Source organism: Chenopodium album, chromosome 4 (genome assembly GCF_948465745.1).
Source record: "Chenopodium album chromosome 4, dcCheAlbu1.1, whole genome shotgun sequence".
NCBI lineage: Eukaryota > Viridiplantae > Streptophyta > Magnoliopsida > Caryophyllales > Amaranthaceae > Chenopodium > Chenopodium album.
The window spans coordinates 73157723-73169656 of NC_137837.1; positions in this window are offsets into that span (position 1 = coordinate 73157723).

Genomic DNA, 11934 nt, shown 5'->3' on the forward strand with positions numbered 1-11934 from the left:
GGATGGATGTATTCCAAAAAGATAGAGATTTCTTTTCTGGGAATTTTATTTATTTAATAATAATAATAAAAATAAAATTACCGAGAAAATGTGGGGCCGGAGTTTTTTAGCTTGGTAACTTGGAAATAAATGCCGACAGCCGGCTTACGTCCCGGTAGTTAAGTGCCGTTGTTGTATCGAATTATTACAATTTTACGGATGAGGTCAATTTACTGAATTGTATGACATAGATTCCAAGAGGAACAAATTTAATATGCTACTCTTTCCGATCTTTTATTAGATTTCTATTTATACGGAGTAACATTTATTTCTAAAGAGAAGTGAGAATGTAATTAAGGGACGAAAGGAGTAGTATATTTTCTCGTTTTTATTAGAAAAAAAAATTGTGTAAGGTTTGGTTGGGAAATTAAAATTTCTTGGGTAATCAACTACTCCCTCCGTCCTATAATATAGTTCATGTTTGTATTTTTTCACGGTATTTAAGAAATAGCAGGAGAAAATAAATGAAGCATATTACTTCGTAATAAAAGTGAAAAGTACAATCATAGACAAAAGTTAGATAGTGAAAGTAAAAAAAAAAAATAACAACATGCGTGCAAAATTCAAGACTCGAGAGTATATTAGGATTTATAATGAATAAAGTTAAAACAAGTGAGGGTATAATGATCTTTACTTACTATCCAAAAATGAAAACAGAATAACATTTTGAATCTCTAAAATAGGAAAAAATGAGCTATATTATGGGACAAAGGAGTACATATGAAATCTTAAACTTAAAAAATGTACATATCATGCATGTATCTTACGAAATAAACAACGCCTTTTAAGGTTGAACATTTGGTATAAATAAAAGGTACGTGGAATCATCCTCATAATGCTTGTAGTCTTGTACCCCATCTACTATTATAATGTTCCTATGCTTTTCTTGATATATACGAAGTATATTTTTTTTCCTCAATATATACATCACCATCTTTTTCTTTTGTTATTTCATTATCCTCTAAAAGATCAATTTTTAAAGAAAATGCTAGTTACAATTGAAACACGCTAATAAAAATAAAAAAAAATAAAAAATAAAAAATAAATAAAAAAAAAAACTGAATAATCAAATAAAATATTTATAAATACGAATTTGACATATTGTTAGACATGAACATAATTCAATATACAAATGAACAAGAATTAAACCATGTTTTCCTCCCTCCTTGGCCTTGTTTGGCAATTGGCTGCTGGCTATTGGCTGTCGGTTGGTTTGATTGGCTGATTTGACTAATTGTTTGTATTGGCTTTTTTGTTGGTTGTTTGAATTTTTATTAGTCTAAAAACATGTTTGATAAAATTGGTTGTTAGATGTTATTAGTAACTTAGGTAGCCAAAAAACTTTTTTATTTTGGCTTAAAAGCTAGCTTTTCAGCTGGTTGAAAAAACCATTTACCAAACACAAATTTTGGATGTTTAACCAAATGAAAAAGCCAAAAGCCAATAAAAAAGCCAATGAAAAGTCATTTACCAAACAAGCCTTGTCTCCTTTTTACTTTTCTCTCATCCATCCTCATTTTTTTACTTCTATTTTTAATTTTTCTATAACTTTTTGTATAAGGAATCAAATAAAATAAATTTGATTTGGAAGTATGGTTTGCTCTTGAAAATATGTTACTCCCTCCGTGTGTTTTTTAAGTGTTACACTTATCAAATCCGACTGTATTTTAATAAGTGTTACACTTCTTTTTTTTGACAAAAAGCTACATTAAAATATTATAATATCTCTACTCTCATGGTCCCACGCACTCAAACCCACTATTACTTTTTTTTTATTATTATATATATCTCTCCTCTCACATTCATTACTTTTCAATAAACTATTAACCCCACTATCTTTCTTTTTTAATTTTTTAATACTCCAACTACCCTACTTACCTTTTATTTTACTTAACTCAATTAAATTGCCTAAAATTATGTATCGGTCAAAGTGTAACACTAAAAAAAATACGGAGGAAGTATCCACGAAATCTAATTTTGCAATAAAAATATTTTTCTTCAAACCAAACGAGGTGTTAGTTTGTACGGAGTACAAGTTTTTCATGGAACATATAAAAACTAGAGTAATCCATACATATACTTTATATAAATTTTTATTATTTGTAATTTTTTTTTTATTATTGATTGTATGATATGTGGTATGACAAAATTAAAGAATTACATTTGTGGACAATCAAAATCAAAAGAAGATAAATTGAGTAGTGAGAATACACTAATGATGACATTATGGAAAGGATTAGGTGAGTTAAGAAGTCTTATCGATTTTAAGTAACAACAATAATACTAATTACTAATCTAATCAAAATTAAAGGGAGGCTTATAGTTGAAGAGAATATGAAGGGAAAAAAAAATTGAAGGGTGACCTTCTTTCCACTCTATCTTAGTAGTCAGCTGGAGAGTGATGTTGTTGGGTGTGGGGGGTAGAGTGAGCAGAAGGGCAAAGAATATGACGCCTAAAAAGGTGCCTTTAAAGTTGAATATATCTCACAATTTGACAACCTCTCACATTATTACATTATTTACAATTTACATACTTTGTAAAATGTATATATAGTTTTTCTACTTTTTTTTTTTTTTTTAATTTCCTTTATCATGTTATTATTATTATTATATGACCTTGTTGTTGTTTATAAGGAACTAATACAATGATGGTTTAACAAACAACTCTTACTATTTGATTGCATTTAACTAATTGTTGGTGTTAGATGATTCAATTACTTGATTGTACTACTTTTTTACTTGTTTGTTTGGTTTGGGTTTTGAGTTCAATCAATCGAGGATATATAAGTTTTTTTTATGTAGTTTTGTTCATTCAAATTATTTCAAGTTTTAATTGTCAATTTTTATACTATCCATTCAAGATTCAGCATTAATCATTCAAGTATTAGTTATTGACTATGCATGTATCAGAAATATTTAATTTATAGTTAACATCGATAGTTCATTGAAATGGTTGGTCCATTATTGAATGTTAAGCTAGAGAAATTCTATATCTCTAGCTTGAGTTATTGATGCCTCTAATTAATAATGTTTGTTAGCGTTTTATTGTGCCTAGATGATATTATACTTAATATGTATTACAAGTAACAAAGAATTCGATCAAATCATATACCAACAATACGGTTGGTACTAATGAAGAAGTACATATATTGAAGTGAAATTTTTCATATTTTAAAATTATGAAATTAAAGATAGTGATAAGTAAACAATATTAATCTTTATCTCATCTAATACTAATTTGGGAAATATAAGCTTAATTAATTGAATTGAGCAGTCTTAATCTTGTCAATTACAAATGATTTATAATTAAGTCTAACTTATGGGGGGGGGGGGGGGGGGATATAATCAAACTCTAAAAGTCTAACTTATGGTGGTAATCAGATTTTATCATAGATCACAATTACAATGGTTGACGAGCAATGTTAGTTTGATTCAATCATTTTAGATTTATTTTTAAAAAAAATACAACAATAGAAAGAATATCCGATGAATGTAAATCATTTTCCACCTTCAAACATGTGAGAATGTGGGACTATTAATATGTACCACATGGGTGCAGAAATTCATATGAGACGTTTTTGAGTAATTTTTAGCCTACTTCAAAGTTCATACTCCTACTTTAAGATTCATTATTTGGATCGATCATTGGATGCATACCAACGAGGGTCCATATTCTTAAAAGGGCGATTGTTTTAATTTTCTTCTAAACTTTTTTAATTTTCCATAATAAGTACTTTGGTTGTACGTATTAATTTCCAATTTTGGATGGATTTATTAAGGAATGGACTCACTAAACTGAGCTGAACTAAACTGAAGTGAACTGAACTGAAATGAATATTTAATAAGAGAAGAAAATTAGAAACTGAACTGAATTGATTGGAGCTGGACTGAACTAAACTAAAATTAAGCTGAAGTGAACATGCTCTGAAGCCATCAGAATGAAGAACATCATAACAATAAATGTAGGAATTCTTCTATATATATAATCAGTAGAGATTATAAACAACAATTGATCCTGTCAAAACAATGGAAAACTTTTGTATACACCCGGTTTTCAGTAATTTACTGTACATCGGGTACACTTTTGTCAGATTTAATGTCACTTTTGTCAAATTTAGTGTCACTTTTGTCAAATTTATCAATGAAGCATAAATAACTCATATATATCAGGGTAACTTTTATGCGTTTTAGTGTAACTTTTGCGTATTTTATTGTCACTTTATAACGGATGTTCAGTAATTACTGAACATCCGTTTTATTTAAAAGTTTGTGCAAAACAATTACTTACAAGACCAAGAACATCATAACAACGATGTAATCGAAGTGTCATTCACCCATACTCCTTTACTAAAGAGCATAGAATTGGTTTCACCTCTTGAACTCTATGTAGAATTTGACTTTCTTTAAAATATGGAGAAAATATTTCTATACATACTAGTATACAAATATTTCATGGATAATTTTGTATAATCATCTTACATTACAATTGATACCGCATGCATTCTCATGATCCGGCTAAAGGAACGGTAACACAGGTTCAGTAATTATAATAGCATGTACGAAGTAGCACTCAATCAACAATATTATTTACACTCGTAACTTTCTATTAAATTATAAATAGTACTAGCTTCGGACTTTTCATAATTAAAAAAAAAGGCATTAAATTTATTTGTATTTATAATTTTGACGTAAAATAGTTGTGAATCAAGGGAGTGACATAGTCACAATTTGAAATTAAATCATTATAATCGCAAATAAAGTCACCACTTGAAGTAGTGTATGTTTCTCTTGGATGCTTACCCAATTGATATATTGGAGTTAGGTTTAGCTAAGCAGTTACAATCACCACACTATTCCCCGTGATACCGTAGTGAAAACACTTTTTAGCACGAAAGTTAAAATCACTTGCTTGCCCCATATATAATTTCATGATTCACATGATCTTGTTTAAGATAGCCCTAAAATATTCGACCAACTCTTTATTAATTTGGCTTGGAAGTTGGAATCCATTATATATCTAATCATAAAATGTACCTGTCGTTTATCTTACTAACTTGGGAAAATACGCATGATTATTCCACTTTTTCCTTACAATTAGTACGTTTTAAGCTAGTAACGTACGTTATCCTTTCGTTTGGTGGTTGTAGTGTATTAATGATTTGTGACTTTTTGATCAAATAGTTTTTAAAGCACAATCTTGAGGAAGTGTGTTGTATATTTAAGCTTGTTAGTTTATAGAAGTATAGTACTACTTGAATCGATCACTCTGTATGAATGACAATCTAAATCAAATCATACGGCGTATTTAAAATTGAGCTGTAAATGAAATCAATTTAACCAAAATCCAAACGATATCCGAAATAAAATGATGTGAACTAAAGATGATGACCCATCCTAAATGAACCCAACTTAAAATTATTGATCTAATTTTTATGCAAATTCTATAGATCGATAGAACTTGATCTGATGCATATATATGTAACTGATCGAACTGAAAATCTCTTTACCTTATTAATATGATCATAACCTGACCTAAAATGACCAAAAGCCTCCTCACTTAAGGAAGACTCAATTTAACCCAAACCCAAACCCAAACCAAAACTTAAAGTTACTTATAATATACCAGAGGCCTGTTCTGATACGATTATTTTTAGTTTAGTTCAGCTCTAATAAGTCCAGTTCAGCTTTAATAAGTTCAGTTTATTCAGCTCCTAATTTCCTTCTTTTATAAAATACAAGTATTCATTTCAGTTTAGTTCAGCTCCTAATTTCCTTCTCTTATAAAATATTCATTTCAGTTCAGTTTAGCTCTAATAAGTTCAGTTTATTTCAGTTCAGCTTTAATAAGTTTAGTTCAGTTTAGTTCAGTTCTAATAAGTTCAGTTCAGTCAATAAAAACTGGCCCTAGGTCAAAATTCAAATAAGTCCAATATTCTATGCACTACTTAGGATAAGAAATGCTAAAATTAAACTAATATAATGATCGCCATATTCGGTTTTGCATACTAGTTTCATTAAGAAGATATTGACGACTGTAAAGCTTACAAATTAAAGTTACAATGAGACAGTGAAAAAACATCATTGAATCAGTTGAGTTGTTCCTTTAATTTAATTTTGCATCATAATGATGTTTATTTAACGGATCACTGGACAAAGTACAGCATACAAACTTTAGGTTGAAGAAGATCAACTTTCTCCATCTATCCTATTATAATTAAGGTTTCATTGATCCATTCTTTCAGCAACAGTAAGTCAGTAATCCCTATCCGACCATCCCTATCAAGAGTTAAGGTACGTAATTAATATATGGATTATTATCAAGTTCCATTGTGTCACACAAAAGGATAATAGAAAATTATGTACTAAATCTATTCTTTCGGTTCTCTTATATTATACTCACTTTGTCCCTATATTATTGCCCCATGCATGGTATTTTTTGGCATGGTCAGAACTTTAAAACTTTGACAATTAATCCTCTCTAATTTATAAGTGATAATATAGACAGTCAAGCGGGTATAACATATCTTTTTATTATATTAGATTCATTTTAATGTCTAATTTAAATACAATGTCAATTTTTTGTAATAATATTTTAGCTTATATCTATAAAATTAAACTCTTCATGTTTTAATATCGAGATGTATCTTGGAGGTCATGCATGCATAGTCAAATAATTGAGCAAAAAAATGGGGACATAGGGAGCATGTATGCTCTTAGATTCAAATCTTGCTCTTTTAAACTAAGAGAGTGACTTTAAACTTCCTTCTTGAATACCCTCTCAGTTGTTTTTTTTTTTTTTTTTTTTTTTTTTTTTTTTTTTTTTTTTTTGTTTTTTGAGACGGGGTTGTGATATTAGCCTCGAAGGGTAATTAAATTTATTTTCTTCCTTTGCCCAGTATGAGGTTAAAAAGGACAAGTTTTTTCGCTCTCTTCAATTGAAATCAAATGATACGTATAATTTTTTTTATTTCCACCTAATAAATCAAACAAGACATTATTCTCCTTGCCCTATATAAACAAAGCAACTTAGACGTGAAGAAATCTACCCACTGAAAAGATGCAATTTCATATTTTTTTTCATTAACATACCAACTTTTCCAAAATCACAAACTTTCATCCAACAAATTAGGGGCCAACAAATTAGTGATTTTCTTCTACAAAAATACATTATGCACGTGGTCTTAAAACTAATAAAACCAATAAAAATAGGAAATTCATAAGAATTGAGTACTCACCATATATATGAATTTGAAGATATTTGTGGATCTACCTTAATTATGTGTAACTAGACAAATAAGTTTATTAGTTTTATTAGCTGGATTTTTATATGACTTGGTCTTCATATCAAACAGTATTTAGCAAAATATAATTATTATTATTAGTACCTAGTCATCATGAAATGACCAAACAACCACCTTTGTGTCTTTGTAATGTACAGCAACATTCCTGGCTCCACATATCAGCACTTAGCTGCGCCTGAGATCTCCATACTACCTTTTTTCCACTCAAATATTATTACTAAATATTAATTAATCAATCAACTAATTTAATCAATTAATTAATTAGGTGTAAATAAAAAAGACATTTTTTATATTTGTTTTCTACCTATTGTCTTCACTTTATTATAGAGTATTCTTGATTATTAAATTATTGATGATTTTATGATATAGAATACCAACCACCATCATCATCTCATTAGCAAAAGGCCAAATTATCTCTTTCACACAAATGTAAAAGTTATTAAAGTTGATAATGGATTATTATTGGTCTTTCTTTTTATTATTCTATACATGAATAAAAGTGACCACATTATATTGTCTTTTGATTGCACTATTGAAGAAGTTTAGGATTTAACTTTTTTTATCTTTACCTATATAAAAAAATCCTTTTTGTCTATACGATTTGTGTAAGCTTTTGTTTCACAATGCAAGTTAATGTCCTTCCACTACTTCCCTTTAATGGATCACACATAAAACACCATCAATCCATCATGCTAATTATTCTTACCTTTATTTTATTTTTTTCTCAAAGAAAAAAATACTCTATAATAATTAAAATTCTAAAGTGAAAGCATGAAAATTGGTCGATTAATAAACTTAAATTGTTAATTAGTGTGTGTAGATATCAGATATAAATGGTTCATCATTTGTTATACAATAGAACTTACTAATTATCACCATGAATTCAAAGAATAATTTAAACTACTCATTTAAAACGACTAAAATTTAAAGTTGTTTATATGTAATGAAGTTAGGTTAAGGTTTAAGGTTCTCTTCGTTCAACTCGGTAACAATTTAAGTAAGATTCAAGGATTTTGATTTGAATTCATGTTGAGTAAATTACATATCGAGTTGGAATTTATATCAAGTCAAAAAAAGGTCAAGTTGAATTTGGGCCAGACCAACTAAACAAGAATACATGTCATTTTGTATTATAGGTTACATCAAATTCAAGTTTTTCTTTGATTATGCACTGATGTGTCTATTTTAAATAGTATTTTACCCCCGTCCCTTGGTCATAATTAGTAGTGTTTTTGGCTCTTTAGAGCCACTTTTATTACTAATTGGTGTTTTCTAGTGTTTTCGTAGATTTGGTTGACTTTTGCAGGGATTTGCACTTTTGGAGTATTTTCCTGAGATATTTTTGAGCAATCACGAGCATTGGAGAAGCACGACCGGATTTTATAGCCCAGGGCCGGTTAGAGCCATCGAACCGGTGATTAAGGGCTCGATATAGGTGATACCGGGGCATTTGGACTGAGTATTCAAGACCGGAAGAGGAAACCCAGATTGGCCCGAAGAATTGGAGCCCAATCGTAATCCAAATAGTGGCCCAAGAGAGCCGCCCGGCCAAAGAGGCTGGCGCCCGGAGGCGCGCCCGGCCGGGCGGGGGAAGCTAAGGTCGGCGCCCGGTGACGCGCCCGGCCGGGCGCAAGATTAGTACTGAAGAGCAAAAAGGTGCGCCCGATCGGGCGCGTGTAATTATTAGGAGATGATTAGCGTCGTTTTAGTTTGTTTTAGTTTAGGGTTTGTACGGAGTATAAATACTCCTCCGTAATACGATTTTAGGATATCTCTCTCTCTCTCTCTACTCTACTCTTTCTTTACTCTCTTGATCTTCTTTCTCTTAAACCTTTGTTCTTAATCTACTCTTAATTTCAGATTTATTTTGGTAACGATTTCTCTTCTCTTAATCTTAGTTGTTTATTTTATTCCTTTAATCATGTCTTGCTATATTGTTTTGATTACTTTAGTTTCTATTATGTGTGAGTAGTTTTCTTTCTAGGGTTTATGGGGATCCATAAGTAATATGAAGGGGTAATTTATTGTTGTTAATTATCAATGCTAGATTAATTTCCTATTGATTGATTTAATGCTCTGTGACTAGATTAGACCTAATTTTTTATGCATGAGTTTGACAATATTGATTCGAGATTCGACAGATGAGGATTGATGTTTAGGTCTAGTTTCAATAGGCATGTTAATTTATAAATGGTTAGGTCAAGATTCGAAAGATGAGATTTAATACCGGTAAATTAATTGAGTGATTATAATACGTAGCGAAATCCCTTTGTAATCTGATTAATGTATGCATTGATGAATGATTATTATATTCTACCCTGGAATATTATTTATTGGTGAACCTATGCCCTAAATCCTTTTATATATTATTTTCTCCTTATTCCGGATCTCCGTAGTTTAGTTTATTATTCAATTATAAATATTGGTTACCTCATAATCTAGATTATAATAGTTAATTAGGAATAGAAAGATCCATTTCTCTGTGGATTCGACCCTACTTCCCTATCTACATTAGTTAGAGGATTTAGGAATTACTTTTGATTTGGGGATATGACTTTACCCTGTCATGCACTAGCTAGTTTAATTTGGGCTCTAATTAACAATGAATGATCCGTTTGATTTAGGTGTTTTTTGAAATTGAGTGTGGACGATTTCATGGAATTTTTGAATGAATTGTCACTCTTTTTTTGTTGGAGAAAAGAGGAGCAAGCTTAAATTAAGTTAAAGAGTTGTTGGCTTTCCAAAGGTTTGCCCAAAAGTACAGACCGTGGTTCATCCGTCCTACTGATATTAGAAATGTTTTGTTCTAAAGCCTTAGTACAAATATTAGGAGGAACAAATATAATACAGAGCTGATTCAAAAAATTTAAAGTTCCTCTTGCATTTTTTGCCAGAATGTCAGCCACGATTTTCTTGCCCCTCTCTCCATAGAATAGCTTCACCTATGTTGCTCCTGTAACTGCTGCCTGCATATGTTCAACTTTGGAGTTAGAAAATAATCTGTGCTTTCATTTATATCCTGTACTATAAATTTGCAGCCAGATTCAATTAGACATTTTTGCCATCCCCGATCTTCAGCCAAGTCAAGGCTAGAGAAATGGCTCGAATTGCTACCTCCTCGAAGAAGTATAGCCTCTCCATTGAAACCCTTCTATCCAAGACCCTTTGTTGTCTTTACACACACCAACACATTCAGCTTCTTTGGAACCAAAAAGAAAAGTAGCATCAACATTTATTTTGTAGAAAGGAGAGGGGGAGGAATCCAATGATGGGATGTGGGCTTTGTTCTAGTGTCATGTTTTGTGGAGTAAAACCATTCACTAGCAGCCCACATACATTGATTGGGTTGTAGAGGTTTTGATAGGGATATTTGCTTTAGGGTATGTTTGGATAACAAAAAATGGAAGGAAAGGAAGGGAAGGGAAAGAGAGGGAGACAAAGTTCCTTGTTTGGATAATATGTTGGGGGAGGAAAGGGGAGGGGGAGGGAGGGATCCATTTTCCCTCCTCCTTTAATAAAGACCATCCCTTCAAAATTGGAGAGATTTGGAGGGAAAATGGAGCTCATCATTTCCTCCACTTTCCCTTCCTTCCCCTTCCTCCTATTTCCCTCCCTTTCATTTCCCTTCTAATTTGTTATCCAAACATAGCATTAGAGAATAACCAGTTGTTTCTTCTTTTCCAAATTTGCTAGATAGAGAAGCAAAATATGATGTTCCAAGGGAGGTTATTGTGTGAAGAAATTTTTGTTTTGAGGTTTCTGAAGAGCCATATTTTGTATGACTCTTAGTGTTTTATTGGAAAACAAGGAGGGGTTCCAATTTGATTCCAAAATTCAGAGGCTCTGTTGCAATAAAAGAATATGTGTTGAGCATCTCCCCATGAGGAAGGCAAAAGGTACAAAAGGATGATGGAGTGACTTTCCTGAGATGCAAGTTTGCTGCAGTAGGGAGTCTATCCCAAACTAGCTGCCACAAGAAAACCTTTATCTTTGGGTAGGTGTTACTGCTCCATATAATGTTCCAATCCTAGTCATCTAATTCTGGAACCCCGGGCATTTGTCTCCTGTTGTCAATGTCTAATGTTGTCAATGAACTGTCACTCTTTAAGTGGTGGAATACTACTTGTAGTATATTTTCATACTAATATTTGTTTATTTCATATAATTTAGGCAAAATTGGTCTCAACACTCTAAATTATAGCTTGGGTGCACCCAACACCCCAAATTTTGATTAATAACAGGCACACCACTAATTATTGATTGAGCTGCAATAAGTGTCATATATAACCTCTTAATTATAAAAAATGTCTTACTTTGAGTGCCCAAAAATTATTAATGGTATGCGTTGGACTTCAATATAATCAATAGTTGGTGGTGTACTTGCTAGGCTGCTACTACTTAAAGTTCAGGGTGTTGAGGTCAATTTTATCTTAATTTACAATGCCTTTTTTTCTCTAGTAGTGCACTACACGTCTACACTGGTTTTAAAAAAAAAATATATATAAGTGGTGACACGTTAATTTGAAATAGAATCCTTTTGTCCAAATAAATTATACTCTTGATCTTTATGCATAAAACAAGACAATGTGTGTTT